The 24,245-nt window shown below is 43.0% G+C and overlaps 1 protein-coding gene across 2 annotated transcripts in view; it reads right to left on the reverse strand.

The window, feature by feature from the left end:
- NEGR1 (neuronal growth regulator 1) overlaps positions 1 to 24,245 on the reverse strand; it is a 295,944-nt gene that overhangs the window by 33,412 nt on the left and 238,287 nt on the right. The gene's annotated exons all lie outside the window — the stretch shown is intronic.

Genomic DNA, 24,245 nt, shown 5'->3' on the forward strand with positions numbered 1-24,245 from the left:
CCAGACTTCAGTGCCTATGAACTGCTCATCAGTGTCTGTCTTTTCCCAGCTATGTTATTCACGTGTCACCGGTACACCACATGGGGACCGTCACACTCCGAAAATGCAAATATTTTTGCCTGCCACCATGGCAAAGCCACCCTTGGAGTTCTCAAGCTCAAAACCATTTTTCCTGGGTATTACTGAACCCTGGCTAGAGTAAGGGGGTTTGGCTCACTTTATTGAATATAATTGCCTGTGACGAATATAAGTGAAGGTAACAGTTTTGAACAAAGAACGCTCTTTAAAGTAATCGTTTTGTGCTTTAGTGAACTTTTAAAAATGCACATAGTTTTAATTATTGAAGCCCCTCCAGAAGAAAACATTTCTCAAAAACATCAAACACATTTTGAAGATGTTTGCTTCACCTGGGGCAACCAATAGAAACAACAGGAAAAGTTAAGAGCACAATTCTCCAGCATTCAGTCTAATGAAACAATCACCTGTGGCTTTTCATTGTAATTTCATTTTAAAATTCATTATTCTGTGCTTTTTTATTAGCTTTGAATAGTGCTATGCAAAATGAAATACCAGACCCAATCAATCTTGCAGAGAAGCAAGCTACCATCTTAATGTAGCAATTCAATACCCTTAATAAAAAAGATTTAACAAAATTACCAAGCTCAAAAGTTCATTGACCATATCTTGACTATAACAAGAAACTAACGAAAAAAAATATAAGCTAGTTGACAACAACGGATGTGCAGGTAATTGCTGAACACGCTCTCCACTCTTGTCCAGTTTTGCATTTTTTACCCCTACAATTACTTTTCACGTTAATATGATGCACAAATGATTCCAAGTGAAATAACAGACAAATACTTTCCCCGCCCCCCGCAGTTGTGAAGTTTCTTTACCAAATTAATGATGCTAAGAATTCTGCTAATACAGATGAGTGTTTCCAATCCTAAAAGTATTTATTTGACATCTTGACAAATACATCATTGCTGATACAGGCAATTCACATTTAAAAAAAAAAAAAAGGAATTTGAACTGTATTACTCTGACTTTACTATTTTATTTAAAATTTAAAATCCATGAAGGTTGGTGACATCTTGAGCAGTCTTTAATATAAAAAGGGTTTAAAGTCTACTATGGAGGTTTCCTACCCCTGTATAGGGCTAGTGTATGTACGCGGCAGTGGCAAGAGGGAGAGCTGTGGGCAGAGGCGTCAGACCCTCAGGCCCAAGACGTCCCTCACCAGTTCCCACCATGGAATTGGGGCAGTGGGAAAGGCAAGGTGGAGAGGAGGGGGCTCTCCATCCTGCTCCGGCCGGGAGCATCCCAGGGGATGTGCAGTTTGCCCACCCTGCTGCAGTGCTCGGGAGCTGGGCTGCAGGAGAGCAGGAGCTGCTGCTTCCAGCAAGCCTGATAGTCGGGAAGAACATAAACGATGGTAGAAGATTCTTTTGGTGGGTGCGTTGTGCTTCAGACAAAGGTTCCTGCTTAACCGGCTGCGGCGCAAACAGGGTTTCTCAGTATATTTAAGAGACGCAAAGCAAAATAGCACAAAGCTACAGAAATAACGATTGTGCAGTGAAGGCTGATGAACTAAATTGATTTCAGCAATGTCTAATTTTTACAGGCCCATCGACTTTGCTACGTTGGCGTGCATTGGGAAGCTGTGCAATAGCCGTAGTGATGTATTGTGAGTTTTGCATTAATCTCCTTAAGACACCTATTCCACTTTCTTAGGGGGGAGGCACAGTGAAGGTCCTGGCCGAGGTCTCCCTGCAAGGGACCCTGCAAGAGCCTGCCAGGGCAATACAGCAAAAGGTTTCCAGCAGTCTCGAAAAAACAGATGTCCTCTATGAAAGAAGGGAGTACTTCTGCATAGAGCAACCTCAATTTTAGCAGGAGAAAGAGAAATGGTGTTAAGAGACTCAGAAAAAACAAAGACTTATTAGGAATTCCTCGATTTTGTATTTTAACAAATGTTTTATGAATTTTATAAGAATTTGATTTAGTCATCTTCAATGTCTTCCGAATCTTTACATTCTGAGAAATTACATCCTGCTTCTTAGGTATAATTAGCAGCTTTGCTTCAGGTGCATTGTGCAATGATGACAAAAGTTATTTTTCTGGCTACCCTAAAATAACAGAATCTTTTTCTTGTGAATTTAGGAGTCAATCCTTCTTGTTGCTATGGCTGCCTACAAAATAAAAGGTTCCTCTTGCTGCAGAATAACAACATTCTTTGCAACAATCAAGTAAATTAACATACTCAATCAGCACAATATTTCATTAAAAGGCAAAATACCTTACCCAAAGCAGCAGGGATTTTACTAGGATCATACCTCTTTTGGAAACATTGGATCTAGACTTAATTGTAGGTGCTCAAGGTAGCATAAATTCACAGAACTGTAGCATCACTGAGGCTGGAAGCGAAGGCGGTAATACCATGTATTATTCTTGCAAAAATCTCATTTTTAAAATACATTATTAGATCAAGGAATTGGAGAGATGGATATATTTCTAGTTTCAAGTTCTAAAACTCTTTGCAAATCTTTATTCATGAAATTGTTCAGGTCTATAGAGAAAAAACAAAACCAGCTGGTTTTCCTATAAGCACACTAGGCTGGTTCATTAAAATTAAAATATATTAATGACTTAGTAACACTGGGAGGCAGGGATGTGTAGGAAAGAGTGGCAGTATCTGTACTTAATTTTGCTGGGATACCAATCCTACAGTATCAGGACTGCTTAAATTTTCAAGGGTGATTGTGGGGGAAAAAAAAGAAAGTATAATGGAAAAACATGATATTCTGTGCCATTTCTGTGCCTTCAAGTGGAGAACTCTCCTTCAGCAGAACTTTTTAGATTTGTTTCATAAACCAGAGGAAAAGCAATGCGTTCACACGACCTCCTAGTTTGCCCTCTACATGCTCAGTGCCCTCTGGATCGCTGCGTACAGGATCCTTGCTGTTACCTTCAGAGCTGCCTATTCTGGTGATGTAGGCACGAGCCTACATCGAGAGAAAGGAGGAAGGTTGGGAGAATCTCCGGAGGTCTCTGCAGCTGTGCACAGGAGGAGAAAGAAAACACCTAGACAGGGCAACCAAGAAAGTATTTGATGGCAGAAGTATTCAGCACATGGAAAAAGTACGAATGCTGCTGAGAGCAGCGGTCGGCTAAGTGATGCTGTCAGAAGGGATGTATCAGTCACGGCCTGACAGCAAATACTCCCAGGGAGAAATAACAATTCTGTATTCTGCTCTGCCTGTAAGCAATGCAACGAGTCCTGGAAGGGGGCAACCGTGACTGAAGGCAGAGCAGAGGCTGCGCTGGAGCCAGGGGAGCCGGGCAGAGAGCACCTGGAGAAGAGTGCTGCATCCTACGCCAGCATTGTGGTGGGGTAGAGGGAAGTAGGAAATGATAACATGGGTAAAAGAAACTGTCTGGGTTAATACTACTTTGAGAAAGGTAGAAGAAAGTGTTCTTGGGATGACACAAGGAAATCTATTTATCTGCAAAGTCAGATTTGGATAAAGACAACTAGAGAGTTTACAAACAGAGAACTGCGCCCGCGGGTGCTGGGGCAACAGCCCGGCTCCATGAGGGTGCAGGAAGGGCAGGCGCAGGATGAGGGGTGCAGGTATCTGCGTTGCATCGTCATGGGAGGAAAAAACCCACAGTGTTCTTCTAGAATCAGTTTTGTTTAGCAGTGGTGAGCATATGCTAAAGCCGACTGCTGGAAATAATCCAGCGTTAGAGAATCAGCAGTTGAGTGAGTTTAAATAAAGTGGAAGAATAAATCCCACAGACTTGTAACCACAGCTCTAATCCTCAAAAGAGAAATCTTTGGAGAATACAAGCTATTAAAGACGGCTGGGACAAGGAGGTGCGGTTTAATGTCAAGGACATTTAACGTTGCCTTTTACCAAAAGGAAAGCGATAGTATCTAGAAATTCCTTTCTGATCCCAGGTAGAAAAATGCTTGCAGATAAAACCTCTTAACAAAATGAGAAATGACCCCGTGAAAGGCTAGACAGCACAAGGAGGAAAATTACAAGGAACAAAAGGAATTGGCCATAAAGAAGCGATGTCTGGGAAACCCAGCTGGGCAGGGGTGAAGTGGGAGTTGCCCAGATGCATGGCACCTTGGGAAGGAAGCCGCAGCAAACCTGCTGCAAAGCATCTTTAGCCGCATGCATACCCTAAGAAAAATGAAAGCACCTCTGTTCACAAAGGTAGGGTGGAGAGATTAAGCATGGACTTAAAAATAATTCTTTTGCTTCAGTTTTAGCAAAAGCTAAAAGATAACATCCTGAATAACAAAATGGAAATGGAAATTGCCAGACCAAAGTTAAAGCAAAATTCAATCAGCCCAGGTCAGAGGGATTTAAATACGTTTGCACATAAAATTATCAAAACAGCAGTAAATTCATGGGGAGGGGAGGACAGTAGGACTGAGAATTAAAGATATGTTCAAGGAGGGTAAGCACACTTAGCTACAATCTCATGGCATTCCAGGCTTTAGAAAAATAGGAGGTGGAAGGAGCTAGTAAAGGATATAGGCAGGTGAAAATAAGCAAGTAAATAAAAACTGGCTATTAGTTTACTAGAGGCCAATTACTTTTAATTATTTGCCTAGAAAATTTCCTAGTACACGATTAAGGAACAGAGTAATTCACCAGCCCCTCTTTGCAGGAGCAAATGGGTACCAACCATGACTGAACGCATTCAGAAACACAAAGCGGGTGTGCAGCCTGTGCAGCCTTGCTGTCCTCACGCTGCCTCCTCGACAGAGCTGCTGCGAAAGAAAACAGCTCCTTCAAGGAGGAAACTCGATTAGTTTATGGAAGGGATTACATGACGGAGCAGCCTGCGGTATAAGGGGATTAGATTCACTGACCCAGGCGTCCCCCCAGTCCCAGCACCTTAATAGCATAAAGCAACCTCATTTTTTTCCCCCAAGAGAATATGAAAAACTCAGCAAAAGTAAACAACATGTTGTTTCAGTCTGTTGCCTGCAGAAAACCAGCCTACGAGCCTCTGACTCAGATAAAAAACATACCAACCCACCAAGCAAGCACCCCACCTCCTCTTCCCATCTCCCAAACCCACCAGCAACCAAAAGCAGAACTACTGCCCACGGGACACGTGCCGGAAATTTTTCCTATCTTTCCATCTGAAAACACACAGATGCTACAGGGACAGATGCATCGCTACTACTTATACTGGCATGCTGCAGTTCAAACATCCTTTTTCAGCAGTTATGACTGGTCCGTCGCCTTGGCTGCTGCTGCAGCCACATCTCCCTGTCCACTGCTCATCAGCCATTTGGGACAGCGTAGCAACTGACACGCGCTGGTCACTGTAATAATGAAATAACAGTTACGGCATCTCACAAAGAAGAGCATGATCAGTATTTTCCAGAATACAGTTTCGACGATAGATTTCACTACTTTGGTAACACGAACCATTTCAATACTCAACTGCAGTCTGTGAAAAAAGTTCAGAAACCTAACAGCTCTCAGACGGGTGCGCGATGCTCCCAGTTACAAAACATTGCAGTCTCCTACCGAGGGGTCTGCCAATGAAGGAAAATAGAGAAAAGCTACTAAAATCTCAGCTTGCACTTGCAAACACTGCAAGTTTTCCCACGTCGCAAGTTTAAGATAAGATTTATCTAAAATGAAATTTGGTAAAACCAAAGATCACTCACAGCATTTAATGAAGATGTAGCAACCAAAGCCTCGTTGGCGTTGCAGGTTAATTTACTATTTGCAGAGCAGCAGCACAGTCACGGCCTGGGCTGCAGGTGAGGGCTCCAGCACAGCCCCCTTGAGCCCTAGCTCACACACCAGCAGGACTTTTATCCAAGGTTTATTAAATCCAATTAGGGAAAGGCAACAATGAAGATACAAAAAATGTGAAGTTTGGAGAAATCTGGAATACCACGGAACCACACCAGATATACGCCTTTGCTCTCCTCTTTCTGTTTCCCAAGCCTTGTCCTGGCACAAACATGAAGGAGAGGAGGATGCTGATCATTTATTCCCAGTCCCCTCACTCCCCCTGTGCTCCCCCATCAGCGTTCTCTACATCACCTAGAAACAGCACACAGAACTTCAGACAACATCCCCATCTCTGGTACCCTGCCAGACCCCTCAGTCTTCAGCTGCTGTTCTGTCTCTGCTTTTTATACAGTGAATTTACCGACTTTTCTAATAATGAATTTGAAACAAGACACATCAAGCAACCGGACTCAGCGCTTGGCATTCTTAGTCTGTTGAGATGGTTTTTCCCCTGAAAAAGTGATCTCCTTTAAGGTAACAGAAAACAAAGTGCCTCTGTGGATATCACTTCTGAAGCACCGTTCTCCTCCACATATTGCAACTAATTCATATTAACATATTAATATAAAATATAATACACGTATATTTTCCCAGTGTATGAAGACTGTAAGGATACTCTCTGCAAACCAAGGTCTTTAAAAACCACAAATCACAAATCCCAGACTTCCATGGACACAGAACCGGTCCATGCTGCCCCGTGCCAAGGTGGGGGCAGGCAGCCCACCAGCACCCTCGCCCAGCCGCAGCTGCCGGAGCACGCTTCTGCTGACGCTGCAGCCAGCGAAGGTCTGTCTGTCACTCACAGTGGATGTTAATGCCACCATAAAGACCATCTCAAACCATTAGGGAAGGATAATTCTTCAGCAACATAAAAATGACAATGCTCTTTTCCAGTTGTCTGGAGCTCGCTCCCAGCACGAGCTCAGCACCAGCCCATCACTGCGACCATTACAGAAGTGTTGAGCTAAAGCTATGAACCCCATTTTTTTATTACAAAGATAGATTCTTTTATCACTCTGCAGTTGGTCCAAAATAAAACTGTTCTGGTTGGCGGAATTGATGCTGTTAGGGGGATACCAGTTTTTAAAAATGAAAAATGTTCTCTATTATGAATAAAGCCATATGCCACACTCAGATTCTGTTTTTTAGGGTAAAAAGCAATGCTGTGCAAATATGAAATACAATTTAATTCTTTGCATTCTTCACTATTATGGTGACAGAATGTCTAATCTATTTTACAATAACTATGATGAACAGAAACTATGAAATGTTTTAATTGTTTTCAGCAGCCCTCGCACTGTAACGAGGGTTTCTGCCACTCTTCAGGCATTCTGAAGTGTGAAACGACTGCTGGAACAAACTCAGGTTGCCTTTAGCTAAAAACTTGAAATTTTGTTTTAGGATATGACACACACAAGAGCACAGAAATCTGTTCTGCTCAATAGCATTTCCTTAGGAAGACTGAGAAGTCAGATACACAATCAAGAAAACACACTTACTTTGAAAACCCCATAGTGTTGGCACATATTCTAGCTTTTTCTTTCTAACGTTATTCTAGTTTATTCTAGTCTTTTGCAGTCTAGATACTATTCATTGACACTCTGAACAGTTTCCCTATCTATATTCCATTTAAAATCCCGTGAGTTTTCTTAAGATAAATACAAATGATTTGAAAAGCTATGATTAGGTATTTATATTTACTATAGAATACACCGTGTAAGAGAAAGCACAACTTTATGGAGTATTTTATTATAGGATGGGGGTAGGTGCTTATTCAGTAACAGCTCCTCTGATGAAAGTGCCATTTCTAGATCAGAGAAAGTGTCAAAACACAATGCTACCAGACTAACGATGCTACTAGACTAGCACACTTGCAGATCATAAGGAGAGCATTCTGTAACAGGAGAATACAAAAAGCTTGTTTCATTTCAGTCTGCATCAGTAAAATCGCTGGATTTTGCTGCAGTAATATTTAGACTTCCCAACATGTATTGGAGGAATCAATAACTGGTCCAAAATACAGCTGGCAATTAAATACTAACACGTTAATTAATGCCCCCCCCCCCCCAACTATTTTCATTTGTGACCTTTGATAATTAACCGGGCTTATTTAATCTAATCTCCCCTGGGCTTTATCAGCTTTGTTAAAGATTAATGATTTATATTGAAATAGAGGTCTTTAAGCCTAGCTAAGCCAGAGACCGTTTGAATACAATTGTAAATGGAAAAACATACTTAATAATAAATCTTTTGGATGGAAACTCTAAGTGGATTGGCTAGAGACATGACCTTAATTTATTCTGTGTCTTTTACTTGCCATTAGTATTTTGCAATTACAATTTGAGCTAGTCTACATGTTTGAGTTATTACATCTTAATTGCCTAGTAATGGTTTATTTTATTTAAGTGGTTTGTTCTTTTATTACAGGATTATAAGTATTTAATAGCTCAATATCTATAAGACATTAAAAAAGATAAATAATCGTTAACTTGAAATTTGAGACCTGAAATCGCCAGGTAGTTTTCTCACTCCACCCCTTGGCAATCCTCAGTGCTGCACAGCTACGGTAGTTTGGGTTTGCTTGATAGCAGGAGTTTTTCAATGAATGTTTAAATATTTTTATGCCCGTAGAAAACCACGTTAGTGGCACCTTTTAGTGTACTCTTGTAAAAGAAGCCCAATGGAAGTGAAGTTTTAAGAGCACTGACTGAAAGCTGTTTCTGTGGAGTGCCAGGCCTGAGCACCACACGTGTTCTTAGCTGGCATGTAAAAGGCAAAAGGATGAATTTAAAGTCGTACTTAACATTTTAATGGAATTTGATTTTCTTTTGAAAAAAAAATCAAAGATAGATACTAAAATAACACATTCTTTTTAGCCTGGAGTCTAGTACAGGGTTTTATTTATTTATTTATTTTCTAGTAAGTTCTTGAATAAGTCATCATATTTTACATGGAATTAATTATTTTATAGCATTAAAAAAAATTGGTTTAAACTTAATTTAATTGGGGGGTGTGTGCGCGTGTGAACCACTAAAAAGAAAAATTATATTTCCATTAAAAATATTCAAAGCAATATTTAAAATAAAGGTCACGCGTTTGGTATTCTTGCCAGCTGGAGTATGCAGTTTCCACCCCCACTATCACAATTTCACATCTGTAATACGCTGGTATATGCTCAAAGCTTCACCTTTCACAGGAATGCCTGTATTTTGAGGAAATGGATAAATCAGGGAAGTTTGTCCTGAGCAAAGCAATTTTGGCAAAAGCACCCATTTACATTGCAGTCTACTTTTTGAGTATCACAAAAATATACCCACTAGTTTAAAGTCCCATCACCAGCACATCTTTGCACTAGTATTTACAAGCACTAAACTACTAAAAAATGAAAAAAAGCAACAGATATACAAAATAAATCTGTGTAAATGAATACTGACATTTTTTCAGATTTGAAAAATAAATTGGAACAATGAAATCTTTACAGATATCTTACAACAACCCTCAGCACTTGCAGCCTTGAGCAGTCCCATGCCACATGAGGCTGAAGAGACTCCTGCAAAGCAAGCCTAAGAGAAAAATGCAAAAGAAACCATGCAAAGGGTTACTTCTGTCAGGATAACAAAAAAATTTCCTTCATTAATTGCAAAGAAAATACGGTTATGGGTAGTTTGGAGATGGCAAAGTTTATGTGTAGAAAGAAGCCAAGAAAAAGCAAAGAATGCCAAATCCAGACAGAAATCCGTTGCTCTGTGGAGGGTCTCATGCACACCCTGGATCCGCAGGGCTGTCTGCAGCCTTCTGAACCACCTCTGCTTGTGGAGGAGGTGCGCCGCAGCAAACACGGCACCCAAGAGGGGAACGATGCTCTGTGTTTAACAAGACACTTCCCGAAGGGAAAGGAGCCAGCAGCAGCTGGTCAGCGAGGAGCTCTGCCTTTATCTCCGAATGCCACAGACATCACAACGCTGCGGCCACCCAGCATTAGGGATGCACTACTTATTCTGTGTAAAGCCACAGAAAGATGTTTGGTGTCGTCCGTCCCCCCCCAAAGCAACTGAGGCCTTTTCAGCTGCAGAAGATTATTTCTAAAGCACCCCGTTTCTAGCCTAGGGATACCCATTGCAGTTTATGAAATATAACAATAACTTTCACAGATGAAGAAAGCCTCAGACAGCACTTTTGCATTCTAATAAGATACATCAATAGGGCTCGTTTAATGTCAAATCAAAAAGCGTTTCTCTCAGCGCTGTGTATCCAGTTACAAGACACTGTTGACTATTATCAAAAATATAAAATAATGAAAGGCACAACCAATTTGCAATCTCTGTCAAGGACCCGTGTTTATGAAATCTTCCACATGGTTTACATTTTTTTCCCTGTAACCTTTATCAGAAAAGCACTATTGAGGATACGATTTATGAAATTCACTTCGCCTGCACACTTGAAGCATCTCAATTTCTCAATGAGTGGCTGCAGCCAAACCCATGGCAGAGCATCTGCCAGAAAGGAAAAGAAGGAGCCGTTGTTTTAGCCACGATCAGTTAAGGGAGATTTTTTGGGAAGCTTCCTGTTGTCATCCTGTTGTCCCTGTGTTGCCTGACCACCCATTTCAAGCTGTATGGTGCAGTTTGCCTGTCAGCCCATAAACGTAAGTGGCTGCTGTGGTGCCCCCCATGCGGCACAGAGCTCCCCGCAAAGCACGGCGCACATCCCAGTGTCCAGGGACATCACCCAGCACGCAGGAACAAGCAATGGAGAGTCCCGTAAACCCCTTAAAATAGATTGCGTGATTTAAATTCAAATGAATGTAGGAAAAGGACTGCCTCTGTTCATAGAAGGGAAAAAAAGAATATTTTAGGAGTTTTCTGACAGCGTTCTCAAGATGCTTAATCAACCCTTCCCAGCCTGGTGCCCCTCCACACCGAGCTGGCAGAACAGAGCTGCCTAACTGGAAGTGGGCAGCGCAGCAGGAAAGGCAGCAAAGCTGATTGCCAGGGCTGCTACGCTGAATATGGCCTGGCGATGTCAGGGGTGTAACGAGGCTGCTAATGAGCCTTCCCCTTTCCCGTGTGCTGCTTGTGCCTTAGGCAACTAAACCAAGGTGAAGCAAGGAGAGACACCTATTGAATTTCTATTTCCTATCAACATTTTAATTATTTCTACATCACTAAAGTTACATGAAAGACAATGCTTTTATTTAGTTGTTCAAGTTATAGTACTATAAAGGATAACCACTATTTGCTCATTAGTCCTTATTTCCTATTTCAGATTTTTCCAGAGAAAACTGCTGCTTTCATGATTTTTACAGCTGTTGAGACCATAACAAAATGAAGAAAAAGTGCCAAAGTATTCTGCATCCTTTTAGATTGGTCTTTCATTCATATGTATAAATAGGAAGCTCATGAATAATGTAGATCTAGAAATCTGTTAGCATTTTTGCTGTTCAGAAACATGTGATTAGCATTGCTCTGACTCCCAATAATTATATTCTTATTCTCAGAGGTCATTCTTTAAACCTGCACAACTGTCGCTATGTTTTTGAGAGTAAATAAGGCAAACTATACCTTAGAGAAGCAACATGATGCATGGCACGGCGCTGGTAGGCATACACTGCTATTGCTATTAAACTAATCCTGTTGCCAGGTTCATGGTAATAGGCAGGTTTGTTGAATTTCTCCTACTTCTGAAGACCACGACCGCACTAAAAATAGCCTGGGTGCAGGGGAATCTCCCGAGAGACACCTTTGTCCCCCCTCAGCCCTGCTGCACCCTCTGCCCGTGCCGGCATTAATCCCACGTGAGGCTGGAGCGTTCCATTTAGCCATACTTTGGCTTCTCTTGGGAAGACCAGCTGACACATAAAAGTGCTTCTGCTTGCTGACTACACTTTACCTGGACGCTGAAAGGAGGTAGACTTCTTTGGGTTTTTTCCTAGCGTGTGGTGGAAACTATATGCAATCTATAGGAGAGGCAGCCAACCTCAGTATTTCAGACCCTCGCTCAATATGCCCAGCAGCTCTTGCTGTGACACACACACATTTGATCTGGGCTGCTTAAAAGATCCGTGGGCTAGAAGTGCTATAAAATGTGCTCTGTAACCAGCAACAGTAATTCTATTTTTCCCCCGTTTTTTCCATAGGGTATCATGCCACACTATACTCATATGATGAAGCTTTTTTGTCTGTAAAGCTCTGCAGAAATGCCCATTACCCTGTACCAGTGCAGTCAGAGGTGCTGCTCAGCCATACCCGCACCAAAATTGCATCGTTGCATTTATGCTTTGGCTAACAATTTCCTGGAGTGAAGCACTCTTTCTGAATAAATATTATTAACGTGGGGTCAGCCAGGGAGCCCACCTGCAAGGATGCAGGTCCTGGTACACGAGAGCCGCGTTTCTGCCTGTTCTGCTCGCACAAAGTTGGCGTGATGACTGGGGGCCGGGACACCCACACCCCAGGGCTGCCGTGGGCTATGGAAAGGTCCCGACAGCAGCAGGCGGCCAGGCAGCTCATCACCCCGTTTATCAGAAAACGGGAAGAAAACATGGGAATGTGCCCGAGTTACAAGGGAGCAGTGACTCGGACACAGCGAGCTGCCAGGGAAGAGCTCGTCCTAACTTCGGGTGGCTACTCGCCAAACTGCTAATGTTTATAGCTGCTATACAGGCCAAGAGACAGTACAACTGGGGTCAGCCGGCAGAGATGCTCCCCTGATGAGGGGGAACCTGGGTTTGCGACCTACCCACCTCCAGGGTAACCTCTGGGGGGCTTCCCAGGTGAAAGTCTGCTGCTTGCAGCTCTGGGAATGCAGGCACAGACAGCTCTTCCCAGACTAAAAATCTCGCTCCCATTTATAGACATTCTTGCCCTATCTGTGCTCACTACTGTGTTTACACCCCCATCTCTGCAGTCCGCGTACGTATGTAATGAATGCCTAGAAGAACTAGATGCTGTTCAACTGCTCTGATATTTGCTTTCACTGGCACAGCAATTTGTGAATAAGTTATTTAATAATTACTGCATAATTATAGTTCTGCTGATCCCTGATGAACTGAAATCCACAGACAATGCCTATCAAATGAATCATTACAAATCTCTATAAATTACATGGTGAAATGTGCCAATATCGCGAAATTCATAAAACATCTACAATTTCTGTAAAAGGAAACTTAATTAAGCTGTAGTTATGGCTGCACATCTCTATCCAGAGTTTAAGAAGGAGCACATTACAAGATATGACTTCAAACTTTCCAAGACAAATAGAGCGCCGTATACTACAAGTCAGAGAAAAAAAAAAGAGAGGAACACAATGACAAACCTTAATGTGGATTATTCCAGCTCCAAATGAGCCATAGAGAAGTACGACTGGTTTTCATTTGGTACAGATATGTGTTGGAAAACAGGTAGAACAGGAGACAAACAGTGCCTGGCTAATCTATAGAACAAGTCGCTGTGCAGACACTCCGAAGAAGGAAACGCAATTATTGCCTGGGGAGCTATTAAAAGCTGAGAACAAGGAACAGAAGTCTGCTGAACACAGCCTACAAGAAGACAGAGGCTCCGAGCACACACATCAGTGGGTTAAAATAAACAACAAACTGTGCTTTTCAAAAGATTCAGTTATCTCCCTTGAGGGATTTAGATATATCAGGCTGTGATAGCTGTTGTCAGACCTGGCAATGTTTTCCTGGTCAAGGTAGTGAAATTTAAAATATTAGATTACCTAATGTTTACTTATTGGGATCCTGCCTTAGAAGATGAGACCCAAGCTGGGGCTGACTCCCCGCCGAGGGCAGAGGCAGGCAGGCTTTTCTGCTGATGCTTCTAATACAGAACCAGCACAACTCGCTAAGGCAAGTACCGTGCTACAGCTTACAGCCTCATTGCACAGATGAACTACTATTAGCATATTATAAACATAATATTAGCGTGCAAGAATTGAACATATTAGTTCTGGAAATAGAAACACCTTCTCCATTCTTCCAGATAGCACATCCACCTAAACCTGGCTGTGATAACCCTGGGCTGGCCCCAGCTCCTCCTACAGTCCCTCAGCACCGAGGATGTCTATGCTGACCCTCTCTCCATCATCCTTTTGCTGCTTTAATAAAAAGCACAACAAACTGGCTACTTCTAATGCCCTGAAAATGAAATAAATCTTCATCTGCAAAAAGGCAAATGATGTCTTTTCTGAAATGCAAAACAATAAAAAACATCTTGATGAAATCCAGAAGTGTGAGCGGCTAGAAAGAGGACGTTAGGTAGGGTTAGACCCAGGCCGGTTTTCATTAATGCCAAGCGCATACTCCACTTGTTAAACAGGATAATAAAATCAAACCAGCCCTAAATCCCTGGGTGAAATTTGGTTTTGTTTAGCTTTGCAGTAAGGTGCTCACTGGAACAGCAGAAAGGGAATTTTATTGCAGAGCTGCATCTTCTTTTCAGACTTTTTTTGTATGGAGCAGACCTGAGGTGTCCGGTTCATTTCTTTAACGCTAAGGACAAATTGCTTCAATAAACTCACTAAGATTCATTGCCAAAATAATTTTGGTTGTTTACCCCACTGCTCTCTATTGAAGACTGTTGCAGAACCCAGCTGTTCTAAGGGTTAGAAATCCTCCTCTCTCCACCTGGATTTATGCATGACAAATTCATACCCATTCAGTTTTGGACCAGCTTCATCCCTCAGCCTAAGCAGTTATTTCCCCAGGCAGTGCCTTTCTGTGTTGGTCTATGTGTAGAAACAATCCTTTCCCAGCCTTTGCTTTGCTCAACCGGTGTCACACAAACACTTATCCAAGGACAATTTCCCTCCGTTCTGTTGTCATGTGCAGCACCACAGCCACGCCATGGTCCTGGTCCTCCCTGCTCCCCTCCTTCCAAAATGACAGCGTCGGCAACTACAGATGTGCTAAGAGAAAATATTTTTATGCCCAAGAAAAGGCCCAGGCAAAAATTCCACACAACCTGAGGAGCAATGGTTTCAGTCCCTGACCTGGGAGTTGTATTTAAAATATTGCCAGCTTTCAGGGTATTTGCTGTGGCAGCTATTGAGAAGGACCCCAGGGACCTGAGCTGCCCTTCCCACCCGCACAGTTCTGGACATGGCAATCTGCTCAGGTGGCACACCAAACTGTGGAGCAGTATTTACAGAGCCCAGGAGCAGTTTTAGCAACTGCTGGTTAAGAGTAAATGCTGAAAGGTCAAGAATAAGCTTTCATTTGCAAAGGAAAAAAATGGACTAGCTGCAAAATGTCTTTAGGAGGAGATCCACGCGGATGATGGGGGACATGCTGAAATTCAGCAGGAAGATGAGGAGCAGCACGGGGAAACTAATCCTTTTTTTTCATATTGTATCCTACATTAGGAATCTGCATTCAGGGAAAGCGTTTTGTTATTTTGCAAAAAGGGCTATTTTACTTCAGAACATGCCCTGGTCCAGCCGGGCTGGTGCAGCTGTGGGATGGCTTTGGTGCCAGAGCAGCGCTGGTGGCTTTGCTTGTTGCTGGGGCTGTTTGTACCAAGTCAAGGGCTCTTCAGTGTCTCAGGCTCTGCCAGCGGGAGGGCTGGGGGGGACATGGGAAACTGGGGGTGGGGGGGGCACAGCTGGGCCAGCTGCCCCCCCCGAGCCCAGGGGTACCCACCCCGTACGGCCTCACGCTCAGCATGGAGCGCTGGGGGAAGGAGGAGGAAGGGGGGCCGCTGGCAGCGATGGCGCTGGTCTCCCCCAGCCCCGTTAGGTGTGCTGGAGCCCTGCTGCCCTGGGGGGGCTGAGCACCTCCTGCCCTGGGAGGTGCTGGGGGAACGCCTGGGCTTGCTCTGCTTGTGCACACAGCTTGTGCTGTACCTGGGGAACTGCCTTCATCTCAGCCCACCCGTTTTCTCACTTTCACCCTCCCGAGTCTCTCCCCACCCCGCTGGGGGGAGGGAGCGAGCGGCTGGGGGGGCCGGGTGTTAAGCCATGACAGAATGCCAACTGCTTAGTCATTCAGTTCAAAGTACTATTTTGAAACAGACATACTTTATACAATATACTGCTCTGATATTAGCAGGAATCTATGTTTCCAGCTGAACTCTAGATGAAGCAGAACAGCGATTTACCTTGCTGAAGAAGGTGAAGAAATGCACAGAACTGCCTTCAGCTGTAAACTCATAGTTTTAAAACCAGTGAAGTCTCTGGGGATTTACAGAAACCACTGCTGGATCCTGACCCCAAAGTTAGTTTCTCTAGAAACAGACACTGCCTCACACCCTTGCAGCACTGGAAAGCTCAGCAACAGCATCAGCAAAGAGAAGAGGCTGGTACCAGATGTACGTTTTATTGGCTAAAGAAATAAAAGCTGTACATGCCTGCTATATGGTGATGTGCCTTGGGTTACAGTGGGGTTACTTCGTGGGACTTGTTGCTTTCTTCCTCACACCTCCAGTAATTTAAACATTTTTTTTTTCTTTTTCTTGGAACAGCATTTTAACTGAGTAAATTAACAGAATTTCAGCGATCAGGTTCACAGGTTTGTGTTTTAGTTTTGAATAAAGTTAGTATATTTAAATATTGCCTGGTCTAAAAACCAGAACACCTTTTTACAGGCCAGTCTATAAGAAAAGGTCTGTAACAGCAGCAGCACCTTACCACACAGTAACCTTTACATTTCTGTTGTACCTTATTGCAGAACTTTTTAAAGTCAAGAAATCAGCTTTCTTACTTGTGATAATATGTTTGGGAAAAAAGTGCGTTTCTGAAAAATTCATCATAGATCTTTTTCACTGAGAATTTCTAATACTGCAAGCAATATCTAAGCATCTGATATTAATGTGGGGTTTTTTGCCTGAGGTTTGGAAAAGCCCTGAGAAGAGCAAGCTTTTATACTCAATTTATTATTGAAAATCCAGTCAAAATCTCAACATATAAACCTGTAGGTGGAATTAAGGATAACACTGAGTTCTTTATTTTAGATGCTTATTGAAATACCTCAATGTTTTGTTACTTACGTGATTCAGTACAGAGGTTAATTAGTGTTTATAGTGTGGGCTCACTGAAAAACTTCTCATTTTTAAATCTCTGAATCTATTTTTAACTTTCCTGCAGCGAAAAAAAATAATATTTATTTATTTTTCTTTCTAATTTGCTTCAGTTCACAAACTGTTCAGATTTCAGATGCTTAGGAACATGTAACAGCTCTCAGGAAAATTTAAATAGAAGCTGTGGAGACCATCTCTGTCTCTAAATCAGAGATTACTAAAACCAAAACAGAGGACAATTGACACAACAGAAGCAGACATTTGTCAGACAAACATTGCTTGATTTCAAACAACTGCTTCTGTTAACCTAGAATTTATTTGATGAATTATCTCAGTTATGGCATTTTCTAACCTGCTGGACTATTTGTTAAATAATGAGGTCTTGGGTTCAAAACCTGTTCTGTGATCTTTGTGAAAATTCTTGATATCCTTGATCAATAGCTAATTCCTTTTTAAAGCCCCATGAGCTTTGGTCTCAACAACATTTTATGAAAATAATTTCTACACTTAATAATACTTTAATGAAAAGTGCCTTGCATTAAGTTTAAAATTGGCCACTGATTAACATAAGTGAAAGTTCTCTTGGGCTTGTTTTATGAGAAAACTTCCTAATACACTTTCTCTAGACTAGACAATATTTCAATAAGCCTCTTTTCCTTTAGAAGATAGACATTAATCATCTTTAATATCTTGACATGGGAATTTTTTCATCCTTTGTTTCCTATCGCCCCTTTATGAACCTCCCCTCACATTCTGCACAAGTTTTGAGGCCAAGGATGAAGTCTGTGTTCCAGACTGAGTTGTAAAATATGTTTCTTTCATTACAACATTTCTAGTTTTCATCCCATTTGTTCCACACTTATTCTTTGGATTTTCAATTTTTCTAAAAAGTTTATTGACTTCGAGGTTTTCTACCCCTTGAAAAGAACCTCAAGATCAAGAAGAGCTCTCACCGCTGGTGCTCCTTGCCCTGACGGGGCATGGGCAGTTGCTGCCTTCAGCAGCATGCTGTAAATAAGTCCCACAGACGACCTTGAATGTTTTAATCATCATAATTAACTGATACCTAAGATGAACATTTCGACATGCTTCTAGACACGCTTCAACCTCTCCAATTTATCCAGTTCAGTAAGAATATGTGTCTAAATATTGTTAGCTATGGTTATAATTGCACAATTTGAGAATAGAAACACAGATGTACCAAAACATAACAGCAACTTCAGTGAGGGTCCATAGCAAAGGTCACTGGGGGGTTATTTTTTTTCCTTTCCCCCCTCATCAAATGCAGATACACTCTCAGGCCTTCAAAGTTTCTTCTAAATGTCAAGGAGAAACACAAGTTGCCAGGCTTGTTCAGACAAGTTCTTTCTACCTTGTCCCACCTCAGTCACTTATTGTCCTATAGTTCATAGGAGAGCTCAAGCTGGAAAATGGATTTAAAGAAAATGTCTCCTTAACTCTCAGTAATTGCTACTTGGAGCAGCAATTGGCATCCATATGAATGGATCTCAAAACCAACATCCAACAGAATTATTACAACTTACATAAATGGAGGATTTGGCCATTTATCTTATTCTGTATGAATATATAAATTTAAGCTGCTGAGTTTTTAACTCTGCCAGGCTCCTTGTCTCAGCAATATCTGACGAAATTGGTCCCCCAGGTGTACTTATGATGTAAAGAAAACTCTGTTTTAGTTGTGTGCTGTTCAGCTGCATTGTGTGCCTGCATTTCATCCTGCGTGAGAACAGGGAGAGAAGAAAGGTTTCAGCTTGCCTGTGAAACCCATTGGGGATGGTTGAAATTTTTCAGAGTTGTTTTCCATTGGAAACATAATGACTCAATTAAAATGCCTTTGATGAATGCACCTTGATCTTTGAGAAAGGTCCCCAAGGAACTGACTCCCAGATTTATGACCCTGCTTCTCTAATCTCCTGAATTTCAACAGGCTGATCAGGAGCTGGGTGTCCATCCCAGTCTCCAACTTCAGGAAAGGTCCTTTCCATGATGGATCACCTCTCCTATAACCGTCAGTTCTATTAGGCCAACCTGGATGTGGTAAGCAGCCCAGAAACCCGGTCACTGCAGATGGAGCATACATGGGGGGGGGGGGGGGGGGGGGAGCGGAAGCAAAACCACTTTCAGCCAGTAACAGAAGAGGTTTCCCATGTACCTTATGAGCTTCCAGATGGGACAATGCATGACACAAAGATTTGCCTTGGCTTTATGAAGGGTATAGCGTGAAACCTTACAGGTGTGGACCTGGACATCCCTTGCAGCCAGTCAGGAACTGTAAGAAAGCTCGATGGCTCAGATGTGTGGCCACCACCCCTTTACAAGCGATCTGGAAGTGCCCAGAATGGGTTTCAGATCTGTTCCCTGTCCATCACCCCTCCTGAAACATGGAGGAAGAGACCTTCCCTGCGTGCTCAGCGGGAGCTGGATGAGCAGATCAGTGCAATGACTGGAGCCCTGGGGGGCAGGACAGAAAGGGATGCCCCCAGTGGAAAATTAGGTCCCTGGCACCAGTTCTTTGCACAGTGGTGTCTACAGGGCACCTTGGGCATGAGCCAAACCTTATTAAATCAATAAATGTCTTCTGACAGAATGCAGCAGTCTTTGAATAGGCTCCTAATGACTACAGGAATTTTCATTTTAATTTTTATATATGTATAGATATATCTATATACTTTTCTAATTATTTTTCTTTTTGGTGCAGACAAGCCCACCTGGCTGAGACATAACACAGAACTATGCAAATCTAAGTTTGATTTGCTTTGCAGGCCGGTATTTGAGAGATAAAACAGTAAAATCTTTCTTAGGTAATTGGACAACAGCTGAAACTGTGGACACAAAGGGAATCTCCCTGGAGAGTATATTTCTTTCTAGAAATGTCAAATGCGGTAGGCCAGGCAAAGCTATGGAGCTAAAGCTTAGCAGAAACCTGTCACATACCCAAATATGCTAAAACACAATTTCTCAGTCAATAAAATGCAACTGCCAAGTTTAACGATGACACCAAACTATGTGAACAGAAGACAACCCAAGCAGTCTTTGCATGACAACTAAGAGCTATGTAAATGCCTGGTGACAAGGACTGCCTGCAGCAGCAGCAGCCTTGCAGGGCCCGCATGCAGCCTGGGTGTAGTGGGAAAATTCAGGCAGGAGGTCCAGAGGTTAGTGTTGGAGAGGAGCATGGCCGGCCATGCAGCCCAAACCTTGTCTGCATCAGGAGAATTTGATTCCAGGCAGAATAACAAATGCCCATCCCAAAGGAGGTCTCAGGCTGCAGCCAGGGCCACGCACTGGGCATGGGGGGAGCACATGGAACCAAGTGCCCAGCAGCCAGACCTGCTGCACCCCAACCCCCGCGGTGCCACTGAGTCCCTGCTGCACAGCTGCACCCCACGGCCCCTCTGTTCTAGGTACGGCGCTGGGGTGGCTGAGGCTAAGAAGCTCACATCCCAGCTTCTGATTATGTTCAGCAAAAAAAAAAGAAAAAAAGGAAAAAAAGATTAAAGCTTGCTAAAGGAGGAGGAATAACGGCATACGGCAACCTTCATGGTTTAAGAAGAGTCACTTCAGGAATACGACCGCTGCTCAGGTGTCACAACATTGAACCACCATTGCAAAATGGTGATGGAATGGCACCTGTCCCAGCAGCCAGCCTGCTCGGCCAACCTAGCACCACCATTATTAATGATGGTAGTGTGAATGCATGCATTTATCGCTACTTGAAGGAACTCATTCTGGATCATTCCCTTACTCATTTCAGGAGAGGCTTTTGAGAGCCTCTTATAATAGCAATAGAAATAATTCTCTTGGAGAGAATTATTTTGCCATGGCACTGCGTTCCCCTCCCTCTGCCCAGATCTCATGTCATCTTACTCCTGAGAAACCCTGCTCTGTCTTCATCCGATGGCCACTGAGATGGTGGAAACAGACTCCAGCTGCAGTAAGAAAACATCTGGTTTCAATATGAAGGAAAAGTTACTAATGTAGGGAAAGAAGCATTTTGTAAAATGATACCAGTGGTGGAGGGTCACTATGGATCAAGGCCAGTGAGGGCCAGCGTCACCAGCATCCCTTTGGCCAGATGACTGAGGTGATCTCTGAAGGTCCGTTTAAGCCTAGCTTTTCTGTGATTTTCATGACAAAGCACTGCTAGGAAATTACCATGTAAAACAGTTGCCTCTCTTGCTTAGAAGATTTTCATAGCAAAGCCATTGCACCACTCTGCACGTACCCCCAGTACCTCTGGGTCTTTGATGTTCTGGTAGATGCAGCCACTGCTACACTGATCATACATAGTGCCACTGAGGAACACGTATATCATTACGCATTATGTGCGATTTACAGTGCATTAATTTAAATTTTTGAAAGAATATTAATTTTTTTTTTTGCATTTCAGACATGAAACTCCATGTATTAAAAAAATTAATACAGCAGTTTAATTAGGAATCTCTATGTAGGAACCAGGACACAATGCAATCAACATACATAAATTGAGGGCACGGTCTGGCGCTTCCTGGCATGTAGAGATGTTTGAGACAAGATTATAAGCGTGTTTCGCTAACCATAAGTTCACAGTTGGATGCTTGTTCAATAAAATAGTTCTGTTTAGTTGTAGCAATTAAATTAGCACATAAAATACTATGACATCTCTCACACACCTTGCTATGCTCCTTCTCCTTCCAAATGCCACTACTGACCTTTTCTGCAGCTCTTCACAATTATTTATGTTCTTGAATAATTACTGACAATATATCTAAGATTTCTGTACAAACCTGAACATCAGTAACCCCTGTGGATCATACAACCAGCCATTTAAAGGAAGCAATTTCTTTGGCAGCTGTTAGCAATAGACATGAACGCTTCTTCTGTATTACAAGTTTTCTTTCTTTCTTGTAAAAAAAGAAAGGTACCACCTTCCAGACAAGTTAGTTATAGCATTCCTAAAAATACTGGGGAATGTATAGGAGGTGCTCTTTATAAATAATAAAAAAAACCCCTTTACTTAAGAAGAAACACATGTATCTACTGGATAAGTAATGGTTATTTTCATCTTCTGTGAGGTGATGGCTGCCATGAACCCAGACTTTTGTGGATGACATCTTCAGGGGACACACAGAGAACACACATGTAGCAGTGAACTTAATACCTTTCTGAACAGCCTCTTAAGAAGACTTATAGATTCTATAGATGTATAGATTAAATCTACATGCAGAATAAAAATGCAGGTTTTCAACAAGCACTCAGTCCCCTGCCCTACATTAACAAGTGCTCAGGCGGAGGAGATGAGGACGGTGGTGCCTACCAGGCCTGCAGTGGTGTGGGGCTGGTGTTGCACCCCTGACTGAGCCAGGATACTACGACGATGCACCCTGCAGCTTCACTTACACCGCCTGCATCTCCATTGGTGCCACAGAGCAGAGCTGAGCCCCGTGCCTGGCCCAGGTTCTCCAGCATCTCACCCCACGCCCCGCTGAAGGGAGCAGGGGCTGTGCAGTGGCTCCACCTTTATCCTCATCAATGAAAGGCACAATCACAGAATCAATCATCCAGGTAGGAAAAGACCTTTGGCATCATCAAGTCCAACCATTAACCCAGGGAAAACCTTCCACCACAACCCATTTTTCGTAAGAGTGAGTAAGAACTCCACTACCACCTGTGGCTTCTGGCCAGGAGAGTGCAAGGGCAGGAGGACGTCTCAGTAAGGACGTCGCTGCTTTAGCAGCAGTTGAGACCATCTCAGTTTTGGCTGACGATTGAATAAACCTACCTTGCTGCCAGCGGTTAATGATCACTCCCTCCCCTCGCAATGGTCTTGCAAATTTGTTTGTAGTAAAATGCCTTTTGTCTTGAATTAAAATTGCGCTGATTTAAAAGCAAAACCTGCTCAATTATAGAAGGGCTGTTCCATCCCCCATTGGCTCCTCGCCCCTCTAGATGGAACCTCTTACCTTGGGTACACACCGTAATGCCTCATCTCCTGGGTTTAATGAATCAGTACATCCATGCTTTATTTACAGGAAAGGACTACATTCTTCTGAAGTACCAGGAATTCTGCAAAGACAGTGCTAAACATCTGATCAATTAGACCTAGAGACGCTGGGATGGGAGTGTCCAACAAATGCTCCTGACACGGATGCTCTGGGGGGAACACGCACTTCATACGCTTACCCACAAAACCCAACACTTTTGGATGATATGGAGGACTTAGCCATGAATAATTAGCAAATTGACATTCATTATTAATTTATTGAAACCACTGCCTCTCTGTATCCACTGCTTCTCTGTATTTTTCCCACAAGGCTCAGTCTTTCTGTTTTACAGCTGCTGAATTCATTATTAATAGCTGGATCTTAGACACGGCCAACCAGCCTTCAGTTAGGGATAAGATAAATTTCGTTATGTTCACGGAATCTGGAATGTTTGTAACTCCCCAGACATGAGGGTGGTTTGGCAAACCAGCCCGGCTATCTGTCCCCAGGACAGAAGTGGCTCTGGGTGACCTTCTGCTGGGTGTCCAGCTGCCAGGTTGTCCTCTGGCCACAGATGAGCAGAGACGCCCCAGGCAAGTTCTCCCCCTGCCCTATCCACCCCACAGGCACCGTCGGGTGAAGCTCCATTAATCTCCCATTTCCCTCACTCAGTCCGTGTCGCAGCCACACAAAGTCAGCTTTTACCTTGTCCTGACATCCCTTTACCCGCTTCATAACTTTCTATTAGCTCAAGGTTGCCTTTATAGATCACAGAAGGCCAGAGACCTCTTGGTAGTAGAAGAAATAATCCTTTTTCTGGTATCCTTGAGTTTTATATCTCCATAGGACGCAGATGCCAATAACCGAGAATACGCTTAGCTCTGTACCCGAGAAAGGCTCCCAGCTGTGCACAGCCATGATGTCATTTATGTATTATACGGGAATGTGCAAAGAAAGAAAATACAGATTTTCTAACTCTGCTATACCACTTTTCTTAGGAAAAACCCAACCCAACACCAGACAGAAACACTCAATTAACAATTACTTAGCGATACTGGGCAAGGTGCCAACACCAAACAGCAGAGGTGTGCAGGCATCCGCGCTCAGGATTTGAAGCACTCCTGCTGTAGCTGCGCATTGTGACAGTGTCTTGGTAAAGGCCCCCCATGTCTTGATGAACCCCCCTGTGCCTTGACAGAGCCCCTCGTCCCTCTGCACACCCACTGCGGTTTGGCACAGGGAGGCGGCGGGGTGTGTGGTGGGGACACAGAGTCGCAGCCCTCACTGGCAGCTGCTCTAATGATGCTTTTCCAGCCACTCTGCGTTTCAGACTGTATTGCACCAATGCAATTAGCAGTTTAAAATCCACACTGAAATAAGACACCAGCGTGTAATTTTTAACATTT

The sequence above is a fragment of the Falco cherrug genome, chromosome 12 (genome assembly GCF_023634085.1).
Source record: "Falco cherrug isolate bFalChe1 chromosome 12, bFalChe1.pri, whole genome shotgun sequence".
NCBI lineage: Eukaryota > Metazoa > Chordata > Aves > Falconiformes > Falconidae > Falco > Falco cherrug.